Genomic DNA, 11620 nt, shown 5'->3' on the forward strand with positions numbered 1-11620 from the left:
CACATGGTCTTACGTTCTGAATGTGGGATTAGCTACTCTTCCTTATGGGCACTAATGACCATGGGTTTTGGCTAGTCCTAGAATGTGTCACAGTGTGGTAAAATCGAAGACACATTTCTGTTTACCCCATTGGACTGTAATCCCTCAAGGACAGGAACTTAAACACCTGCGGTGTTGCCATTACCTCATCCAGTACCTGGTTCACTGTAGGAAGGTTATGATTATGAGCTAATTGATCAAACAGAAGCAAGTTCAAGTCCCAGCTCTTCTACATATTAGCTGTGAGAACTGGGGCAAGTTATTTAACCTTTCTCAGGCCCTGTGTTTTAATTCATGAAATGGGATAATAATAATCATAGCAATCCACTCTACCTCATAGATCATTTCCAGATCATCGGCACATATTAAACACTCAATAAATATCTTTTGCTACAATTGTGAATACAATGGCCTTAAAATTCCAGTGATACAACATTTATATAATGGAATACTACTTGGTTGTAAAAAAGAAGGAATTCTTACGCTTTGCATGGATTGACCTGGAGAACGTTATGCTAAGTAAAATAAGCCAGTCAGAGAAAGACAAGTACCATCTGATTTCATTCATATGTCAGACTGACAAACAAAATAGGTTCATAGATCAAGAGCAGACTGAGAGCTGTTAGAGGGCAAGGGGGTTGCAAGGCTGGGTGAAAAAGGTGATGGGATTAAGCAAAACAAGCAAACAAACAAAACAAAACTCATAGACAACATCATGGTGATTATCAGAGGGTAAAGGGGTTGAGGGGAGGTAGAAGAGGGAAAAAAAGAAAAAAAAACAAAGAAAGTCCAGTGACCAGATGAAAATAGTTCAGATGGAGAGGAAGGAGGACTTGCTGGAGCACATCCTGAAGGCTGGGTGTTTTCCTGGGGTGGAAGCCAAGCAGATCCATTCCTATGTTATGTGGCACTAGAGCAAGTGATAGCATTATGAGGTACTTCTGAACAGCATACAGTAACATAAAATATCTCGTTAATCACGGGCACGAATAACTTGAACTCATGACTTAAAACAAGGATTGAAACATTTGGGAATTTCTGTTCCATGTCGCAAATATTGGTAATCACTTTCCACAGATGCTTGGTGAAATCCTGATTTAATTACTAGTGCTTGAGAAAAAAAGGTCTTCTTGGTCATAGGGAGGGTTGAAGAGGGGTTGTTCATAGATTCCAAAGAGGAGTAGAATTATGTTAAATACAGTTCATAGGGGAGAAAACTAAGAGAGGCTCTAAGCTGCAAATCTTAATTTCACCAAGTGTTAATAATACCTTGTTGTGAAAATTGAATAACATAACAAATGTGAAAGCACCAACACAATGCCAAATATTTTTTGATTACTGGAAATAGTCAAGTTTTATTTTTCTTTTTTATTCTTCTAGTAATAGAAAAAGTAACATTTGGAAAATGTATAGTATGCTATGATAGTTATTTCAAGATGGGAAGTGAATGTATAAAATAACATTATTTTACTTAGGCATAGGGTGGCTGAGTTTGCTGATTATCCCCCCAAATCCAGTCTCCTTTTCTCCTGCTGTAATAGAATCCCTAGTTGTGAGACGGGCCCACAGCTGCTTGGAATAATGACTGTATTTTCCAGCCTTTTTTGTAGGAGGTATGGCCGTGGATGATGGGCTGTGATGAGAACTTTTAAGATCTCTCTTAGCAACTTTCAAACATGCAATACAGTATTATTAACTGTAGTCCCTGTGCTGTACACTATATCCCCATGACTTACTTATTTTATAATTGAAAGTTTATACCTTTCAACCCTCTTCAACTATTTTGTCCATCCCCCACCCTGAAACCCCTCTGGCAACCACCGATCTTCTTTCTGTATCTACACCCCCACCCCATTTTTTTAGATTTCACATGAGATGATTTGGCGTTTGTCTTCGTATGGCTTATTTTACTTAGCACAATGCCTTCAAGAGCCATCTGTGTCATTGCAAATGGCAAGCTTTACTTCTTTTTTATGGCTGAATAACATTCCATATTTTTGTTCATTGATGGACCCTTAGGTTGTTTCCATAAGCATCTCTTACTACGGAGATCTATTGGAAGTTATTCAAGCAGCTGATAGGGTTAGCTCTACTTCCTGCTTCTCTTGTGGAGTCTTCCCTAGTACTCCCTCTGCAAGAAGTTCTGAATAGCTTTTAACAGCTGTAGTTGATACTACTCAATTTACCCTTAAACTTTTTTTCCCCCTGCAAAAGCTTTATTGTTTCCATTTGGCCCATAGCATGAGTGAGGACTCTGAGGTGGTTAAAAGGATGCCTGGTGGTTCTAGGGAGAGGCTCAGGCAAAAGCCAGATGCCAGCGAGCACAGTGGAGCCCCTCAAAAGCCTCAGGGCTCCTAGTTGTGCTTGAGGGTCAGCTTTTCAAAGAGATACTCGCCCAGCCCAGCCTGGGAGCTGGCCAGCCTGGAGAGGTTAGTCAGGTGGCCGCCCATCTTCTCGATGAGTTTTACCTTCTCACCCAGGAAGTGGTTCCCCAGGAAGTCGCAGAGATCAGGGTCTGTGTGGGCAGACCCCAGGGCCTGCAGGTGCAAAAGGGCCTGGTTCAGGCTCTTATACACAACCACGGTGGCTTCTGTGACATCCCAGTTTTACCCTACTCATCTTGGGACAGCTTCAGTGCGTCCTAGAAGAGGGTGCTGTTGCTGTGCTGATTTTGCATCTTCAAAAGATGCTCGGCGACCCTGACCTTGTATTCCTCCTTGGCCAGCTCGTGGAAGAAGTGGCTTATGCCCCCCGGAGCCACACCGTTCTGGTTGAAATCGAAACCCAGAGAGAGGTAGGTGTAGGAGGCCTGCAGATACAGGGTGACCAGGTGGTTGATGGTAGCCTCCACCTCCTTGGAATAATTCTGACGAATTTGGAAGCTCATGGTTGTTTGCCAATAAGGATTTAAACTCAAAAAACGGTGTTTGTTGGCTGGTCTTGGAGGCTACGGATGGCTGAGATGGTTTTGAAGATGGTGACTGAAAAAGAGGTGGGAGGGTGGTAGGAGGCTGGAAGAAGGGGCTCCTTGGGTTTATTCCATCCAAACACAAGAGACAGGACCCCTGAAGGCACTCCCTAAACTTAGTATTTTATAGTTGAAAAGTTTACACGAGTGACATTTTTTGCTTCAATGTTGCCAATTCAGTGTCTTTCACAGAGTAGGCACTTAATGCATTCTCGTGTATTTATTACCCAGTGGCTGTGTTGACTCAGAATGGGTATTGGGGCCAGCTGGGCTTAGCTGTAGTCATATCTTAAGTTGATCCTCATTTGAGGGTGAGGTTTTTGAACAATGAATGATCACTTACCACAAATGTGACCAGGAAATAATCACTCACTGATTTAGTAAGGCAAATGGTTGATAACTGCTTGACTAGTAAATTGTTAAGATTTTCTTTTTTATAACAAAAATGTAAAATGAAGAGAATTAAATTAACCACACTTCTGAATTCATGGTAGATTCACATTGCTATTTCATGTAAGGCTGCTCTTGTTTGTCTGTGTTTATTCCTTTCTATCTCATATCTATTCTGCTCCCTATAGGCAGTTGTTCTAATGTGTTTGGTATGTATTTGGACTAGACAAAAAGTTCGTTTAGTTTTTTTTGCCATATGATGGCTCTAGAGTGCTTAGTTGCCCTTAACTTCATTCAAAACAATTTTGTTAGATTGCATTGTGACAGCTGTCATATGAGCGTGCATTTAAAAAACTTATCAAAATTGGTGAATTTTTGTGCAGCCATTTTAATATTGAAGATGAAAAAAATGCAACATTTTTTGGCTTATTATGCTCTATTATTTCAAGAAAGGTAAAAACACAACTGAAATGCAAAAAAAGATTTGTGCAGTGTACGGAGAAGGTGCTGTGACTGATTGAATGCGCCAAAAGTGGTTTGCAAAGTTTCTCGGTACTATTGACCTTTTGGCCAAATAATTCTTTGCTGTGGGGCTGTCTTATGCATTGTAAGATGTTTAGCAACACCCCTGGCACCTACCCACTAGAAGCCAATAGAGAGAGATAGCCAACATACTCAAATATCCAAATCAATAAAGTTATTGGCAAAAATAAAAAAAATGTGTCTTTTATTTTACAAAAATCCAAAATGGACTTTTTGGCCAACCCAGTACCTTTTTTTTGGTATATGTTTTTAAAAAAGTAATAATAACACTTGTATAGAATTTACTACCTGCCAGACTCCATTCTAAGCTCTTTATATATAATCACTTAGTCTCAAAATAACCGTATGAATTAAGCACCTTTATTAACCCCACTTAATAGATGAAAGAACTGAGGTATAAAGAGGTTAAGTCACCTACGGTTACCCAGCTACAAAGCAATACGGTTGGGATCTGAGCCCAGGCAGCTGAACTCCTGAATCACACTCTTATTACCAACCACATCCCCAAAATGTGTTCGATACTTTGCATGCACTCATTTTTCATCCATGTAAATGGTACCGTGTAAATGGTACTGCTCTAAATCTCATTTCGTTTCTTTCTTCTTTCACTCAGTATTTTGCCTTTAAGAAGAACCCATGTTATTTGCCCACTTATGACCCATTCTTCCCATGGCTGTACCCAGGGTGAGCGTCTATCATACACAGCTTCTCTACTTCCCCAGTGATGATACTCCAATTTCCTGCCTCTGCAAACAATGCTGCAATGAACATCCTCCCTCAGGACATGCGGGGTGATTTTTCTTTATGTGCTAAATCTGTGTCTCCTATGAAACAGGAAGCTGGTATATTTAGAGCCCTTTTCTGAAACAGTTGTTTAGGCTGCTGCCGTCCTGTCTCATGTACTGTTGCAGGTGTAGGATCATCTCAAGGTGGAACACAGATATTCATGCATGTGAACTCAGAATCCCTTTCTTTACTAAATAATCACATTGTAAAGGTTAATTCATGCTGCTCACATGCCAGTTAAGGTTGGAGGGGTGGCGCAAGGATGGCCAAGACCTCCCTGGTCCCAACAGAGTGCAGGAGAAGAACAGGGACTTGGATTCGAAACGACACAGGTGCAGAGATCACTCCTATTAGTTGAACCTGTGTGAACTCGTGTGCAAGTTTCTTAAACCCTCCAAGGCCAATTTTCTCATGTTTAGAATGGAGATAACAGTAGGTTGTTGTAGGGGTTAAATTCTACATGTTTAAAATGGGAATAATTGTTGATTGTGAGGATTATCTTATGTATGTGGAGGGACTAGCACAGAGCATAGCCTGAGAAAAGTGTTCATACATATGGGGTGATCTCTGCCCTTGAGAAGCTCCCAGCACAGTGGAGTGGACAGATGTGGACCCAAATATTCACAATGTGCTACATAAGGACCTTGGCAGTAACACGGACAGTGTGTGATGGGTGCACAGAGTAGAGGACACTGAAGAAAATATTAACAGTTACCATTAGTGCCATGCCCTCCTTGTTATGGACACTGTCTATAATTTATTTTATCATGGCCTTCTAAGGTGAATATTACTATTTCTATTTAATGGAAGTAGAAACCAAACCTCAATAACATGTCATTCAAACTCGCTCAGCCAGTTGAGGTGCAGAAAAGATTTGCATCCCTGTCTGGCTCACTGAGAGCCTGTGTTTGTTTAAACGACACTGAAGAGGAGCAGGCATTTGGTCTGGATCATTAAGGATGAGCAGGCGTTTTCTAGGTGGACAGGATATGCTAACATTTTTTTGGCATCTTGACTTTAGGGTCTTTCCAAGGAACTGTATATATATTTTAAAATTTATTCATTGATAACACACATGTTAACCCAGAATTTACTCTGGCTGGGTGCTAGAAATGCAAAGACTAAGAGATAAGGTCTCTGTCGTCCAAGGGTTTATAATCCCATTAGACTGATTAGCTACATGCACACACACCATCCTCAACGAGATGATACAAGGTTGCATAAGTTACATTCCCAGAAAATGATGCAGGTGTCCAGTGGGTCCAGAGGAGGGAGAGCTCACTGTGGGCTCCGCGCCAGAGGCAGCACTGAGGAGTAGGTGGGATGGCAATTGTGCACTGCAACAGAGAGGACACTGGGCTGGGCACTCAGATGAGGTCCCACAGTGTCATGTCTGATGCCAGGGTTGCATGTGAAAGAGGGACACATATATATTCATGGCACATGTAGGCTCCTGTGTTGATTCTGTGGGGTGCATGTTCAGCACAGTCACTTTTCCCTGCAGAATTAGCACAAAGTGCTACTTTTTTGGACTACAGAGCCTCCTCCAGTCCTCAAATTTCTATAATTGGCTTGTGTTTGCAATGGTGTTGAACAAAAATAACATTGCTTAAATTCACTAGAGTCAAACTAGTGAGAACAGATTCCTGAGGTATTGGGTCTGTGAGGTGACTGAAGGTTGTTGAAGCACAAGGAGGTGGTCCTTTGCCTCTGTGGCCAGCCCTTTGGTGTATCTAGGCTCTACGTCAATTTGTTGAGGACAAACCCACATGAGCTGAAGTGCAGAGGAACGATCGCATCTACATGTCTGATGTTCAAGCTAACTTGACATGAAAACTTGCTAGATATCTAGGCACTAGGCTGAAGTGCTGGTGTTCAGTTTGAGGTGGAGAAACAGCCAGCAGTGGAGTGAGCTTCGCTCCACAGGAGAGTCAATCAATATATTTCCCATGTACCACACAGTGGGAAGGGAGACCAACCAGGGCAGTGGGAAGATTGCCTACTGCTGAATTCCGAATTATTTAAGATGTGATAGTAGTGTAAAAGTGGAACGGTAGGATTTAATTGTTATGTCCAAGTTTGTTGGGAGTAGAGGATTTGGGGAAAATAGAGATAAATTTGGAAAGGGACCAGATGGTGGAAGATCATGGTATATAGGATAAGGAATTTGGTCTCAATCCTCTTGGGTGACATTTGTCTGACCAAGGGATTGCCATTTTAAAGGAAAAATTTCAAGAACACTAAACATGGCAATTATATGTAGGCTGGATTGGTTGGGGACCCAAGATTTGTACTAAGGGGCCCAGTTATGGGTGGTGGAAGGCAATGAAGGCCTAGGCTTGGTGGTGGGAAAGAATAGGCAGCAGCACAAGAGAGGTGTTCTGGAGAAACAGGAGGGCGCAGTGAGCCTGCATGGCTCTAGGAACAGTCGTATCAGCGTCCCGATCACCAACTCCAACAAATACAGACTTGCCTTTCTTGCTCCCTAAAGTCCATGCACCTGGCATCTTGAAGTTGAAGATTTCTGAGTAAAAAACCAATTGAGGAATAAATGTAGACCTTAGAAAGAGGCAAAGCCTTGGAATTTTGCCAGCAGCAGTGGACTGGAGGGCTTGGCTTTGAACCATTGCCAAACAAGTTTCCTATCTAGACCTTGGGACAACCCAGTGCAGGGAGGGTCTAAGTCAGCGACTGCTTGGCCAGCTGCAGGGGTCCTGATAGTGTGGACGGAAGAACCACATGAGCCGGAACCCATCCAGGTAGTAAACACAGACTCCTCCTGCCATCCAATGAGATGTATGGCAACTTACAGTTTGAAGAAGGATGAGCCAGGAGTAGGACAGGTGACAAGTTTTACCCGATGGGAGGGGCACAATAATGTGCAGACATGCAAGAGGAAGGAAATGGACTTTCCTGATATTGCCGCACATGATTAAAGAGGAAACTAGAATCAGGAGTGGAATCTGTGGCCCGCTGGAGTTATTTACTGAATTGGTGTTATCTGTTTAAAGGCAAGAGCGAAAGTGCACACCAGTGATCTCAGGATGCCGCACAAAGGGTTGGTGATGGGTCTGGGGAAGGGCTCACAAGGGCGCCTTGGTCAGCGCTGATCTCTTCCCCCACAGGAACTCCACAGTTTCCTCACACACTTTTGCTTGACCACAGCCTGGATGCTTCACTCTGGTGGTTTAAGAGAGAAAAATCTTCAGAAGCATAAGAGAACGTGTTTTCTTTCTCCTGTTCTTTTCTTTCTTTTGGCTTTGATTCATAAAGTAGGAACTTCCACCTTGCGGAAGAATGAAAAACTTGGGGAGGAATCCTCTGTCCTTTCTTCTGCCCCATTTCCCCGCTGGGAAGAGAGTCATGGTGTGTGGAAGTCCAGTCCCTTGGGGTCTCTCTTTTCCCAGCAGCTTATCCTCACCACGTATCCATTCTTTGCCCCTCTGGACATTGAACTCGATAAGGCAGCTCCACCTTTTGGAGGGAGGTCTGGTGTGCTGGTTGGAAGTCGATTCTGGTTAGAGACGAAGGCAAGTTCTCCAAGGCAGCCTTATTGTAAATAAAGCTGATCATTTCAACTCTGTTGATTTGGGTCTATCTCCTCAATGGTTCAGGACCCATAAGGGGAGTGATTAATTATTATCTCCCCTTAAATTCTAACATCCATGTCAAGGTAAAAACCCCAATTTTGAGGTTCTTTGGAATTTTCTTTTCTTCTCCTCTTTCTTTTTCAAAAAGTCACCAAACTGAATGACCACACTGAGCTTTTTGCACTTAAGTTAAATGCTTTATCTTGTCTTTTAAATAGCCATGGTTGGCTCTGATATAATGCACAGGGCTGCAGACAGCTCAAATAGACACATGTACCCACAAATATAATACACTTGTATATAATAAACACATTCAACTCCCAGGGTCTGAAAGACCTCGGGAGGTCATATGTATATATGGGCATATGTGCGCATATTTCATGTACCCACATACCCACTGCATGCACACATGCTAGTACATGCATGTGCTTATGCCACATGCAAACAAAACACATCACATACAAACCACGAATACACACCCAAATCACAACATGAATGTACACCACACACACCTATACACCAAACACAGACAACACATACAAATACATATCTCATATATATACCCCCTCATCACACATACACGCACGTACACAGAAGATGAACACTCCCCACGAACACATGAACACCCCCCTCCCTCCAAGTATACTGCATACATACAGACCACTCACACAAACCCCATACTCCACCATACCTGCACGGATACACACATATACCACTGCATGCACATGCAACCCCAGGGCCTACTCAGACCTGTAGAAAGTTCCCTGATGCATTTTCTCTCTCTCTTTCTCCCCCACACCATGTCTCCATGTATATATATATTCTTTTCTCTCTTAGTCCTGGGGACCATATATATGGAATTATACAAAGCACACACACAGACACAGACCAAACCTCTGGCCTCGAGTAAAAACAACCACCAGGACCCTGGGAAGCTGAGCCTTTGTGCAGAAGCCACCGCTCCTGCAGGCCACCGCCCCCTCCCCCAGGAAGGCGCTCCAACAAAGAAGCACCTGCACCCGGCCCGACATCTTTATTTCTCTTTGCCTTTGATTAAGTCTCACAATAAAATGGCACACCAAGGGGCACGACATTACAGTGTCATTAAAGTGAACGTTTCACAAGGAGCGTTGCCTGAGCTGAGATGCTTCTGATGTTTTTATTTTCCCTGAACCTTTGAGGCCAGCAGAGGGGAAATTTACTGCGGCCAGAGCCCGAGGCGGTGAGCTTCAGCTGAGAGGCGAGCTGGCCGGGCTGCCCTGAGCCCTGCCCTAATTTCCTTAAGAAAAGGGAAAGGAGTTTAGTGTTTGGTGCATAGCCAGTAAACAGGGCTCACAGGATGCAACACACACACACTGTACCTGACAGAATATTAATGTAATTACGAAGAAAGTCAACCTTGTGAAGTGCAGGAACCCAGCTCAATTCCGTTTTTCTTCATAGTGTATCTGCTTTTTATAATGGTGGATTTCCATGATTTTCCTCTCAAGTGCATGCACACATGCATACACATACACGTTTCTATTTCAGTTGTTTTTCAAAGGCAAATCTGGTCAGTCTGTTCTAAAGGAAATCTTTGAGTGTGTATATTTAGTGAATTTGGAGCTTTCCAGGCCAAGTGCTTTTGCTAAAAATGGCCACTGCTCATAGATAAGACACTGTACTCCTGTTAATGTTACTAGCAGGCAGCACGGCAGCATCTACAAAGCTCAAAGGAGAGAAATGATACCGGGGAAGTGCACGGTGCCAAATGAATGTGAGGTGATTGAGCGTTTCATCACTATCTCCACAGCGGGCCGGAGCCCGTTTGTAAGGGCTGCCCGGTGTGGACAGGGCGGCGGAAGTCAGGCAGTCAGTCCCAAGGCAGTTTGCACTGTCCTCAAAGACATGTCGTCTCCAGGGACAAAGCCCAGGGTCATACCATTTGTTCTGAAGAAACCCCGATACACTTTTCTTTTTAAAAAGCCCTTCTTCTTTGGTTAGCCATAATAAAAGCTTTTCCTTCTAAATATATGTCCTTACACATCAATAGCTTAATATAAAAAATTCCTCATTATTTGCAAACAATCGGGTTTTTTTGTGACTTGTTATCAGTTGAACTGGATGCTATGAAGTCTCTTTGAGGGCTCTGATAGTAGATAGAATATTCTATCTGCTGACAAATACATTTAAAGGCACTATTATGGGATGTGGGCTGGGGTGACCAGCACATTCTCTCAGGCTGACCGGAAAGACTGGGTTTGGATCTGTAAGAAACTTCCCGTCCTTTATATGTATATGTGTTCAATGGAAATGGGACTGGCATCAAATGATAAGCTGCTCCCATGGCAGATTCTAGAAACTTCTGTCCTCGTGATCTGGTCTGGATTTAAAACAGCTGTTTTCTGTGGTTCAATACTGCGCAGTTCATTCTAAACTCAAAATGAGAATGAGATGCATAATACTTGAATTCTTGAAAAGCTTTTAAATTGTAGTTACTTTTGTATTAAAAAACAAAAACTAAGTAGTTGAAAGAAATGATCCTGATTAAGAAACCATATTTGATTTAAAAACTGTAATTCCAAGGCGGGAATTAGGGAGCTATTGTTTAAAGGGTACAGATTTCAGTTTTGCAAGATGGGAAGGGGTATAGAAATGGGTGGCGGCGAGGGGGCCTCATCAGTGTGGGTGGGCTCAAGCTGCCGGACTGTGTACTCAAGTACGGTCAAAACAGCAAGTGAAATGTTATGTGTATTCCACCACAATTAAAAAATGAAAAATATAAAAACATCATAACAGCTAGGTAAGTGCTGGTGATAGAATAAATGCAGGGTTTTTTTTTGGGGGGGGTGGAGGGTGTACTGTATTCAAACTCTTGCTCCCTAAATGTCCTCTTTCTTTTATCTTACAGCAATGGGTTGGTGAGACTCTCTAAAGTTGACTTATTAAGGTTGCTCTGTGGATAGGGTACTGCATATAAGCTTGTGCAATTGCTAATGTGATCTTTTGTTTTAACCTCGTGTAAACTGTGGCACTCTAACCAAATCTTTAGAGATTTAATTATGCAGGAAAATATTCTTAACCTCTCATTTTAAGTCAGCTGGGTTGCTATTCATTTATCTTTTAAAATAAAACCTTTAGCTTCTTTTAGCTTTTTTTTGCTACTTTACTCAGTTATATGTCACAATGCTTATCCTTCTTTATAAAACACTTTAATCTACATCCTTTACATGTTGACCTTTTAAAGATAACTTTTTTTGGGGGGTCAATTTAGAGGCTCTTGGGACTTGGAGAAATAGTGGATGCAGGGCCAGGAGACTTGGGT

At 42.5% G+C, this 11620-nt stretch overlaps 1 pseudogene; it reads right to left on the reverse strand.

Moving 5' to 3' along the window:
* Nucleotides 1–2393: 2393 nt before the first annotated feature.
* Nucleotides 2394–2926, reverse strand: LOC129071278 (ferritin light chain-like; annotated as a pseudogene).
* Nucleotides 2927–11620: the final 8694 nt, after the last annotated feature.

The sequence above is a fragment of the Pteronotus mesoamericanus genome, unplaced genomic scaffold, assembly GCF_021234165.1.
Source record: "Pteronotus mesoamericanus isolate MK-2021 breed Mesoamerican mustached bat unplaced genomic scaffold, CSHL_Meso_final contig_263, whole genome shotgun sequence".
In the NCBI taxonomy this organism is placed as follows: Eukaryota; Metazoa; Chordata; class Mammalia; order Chiroptera; family Mormoopidae; genus Pteronotus; species Pteronotus mesoamericanus.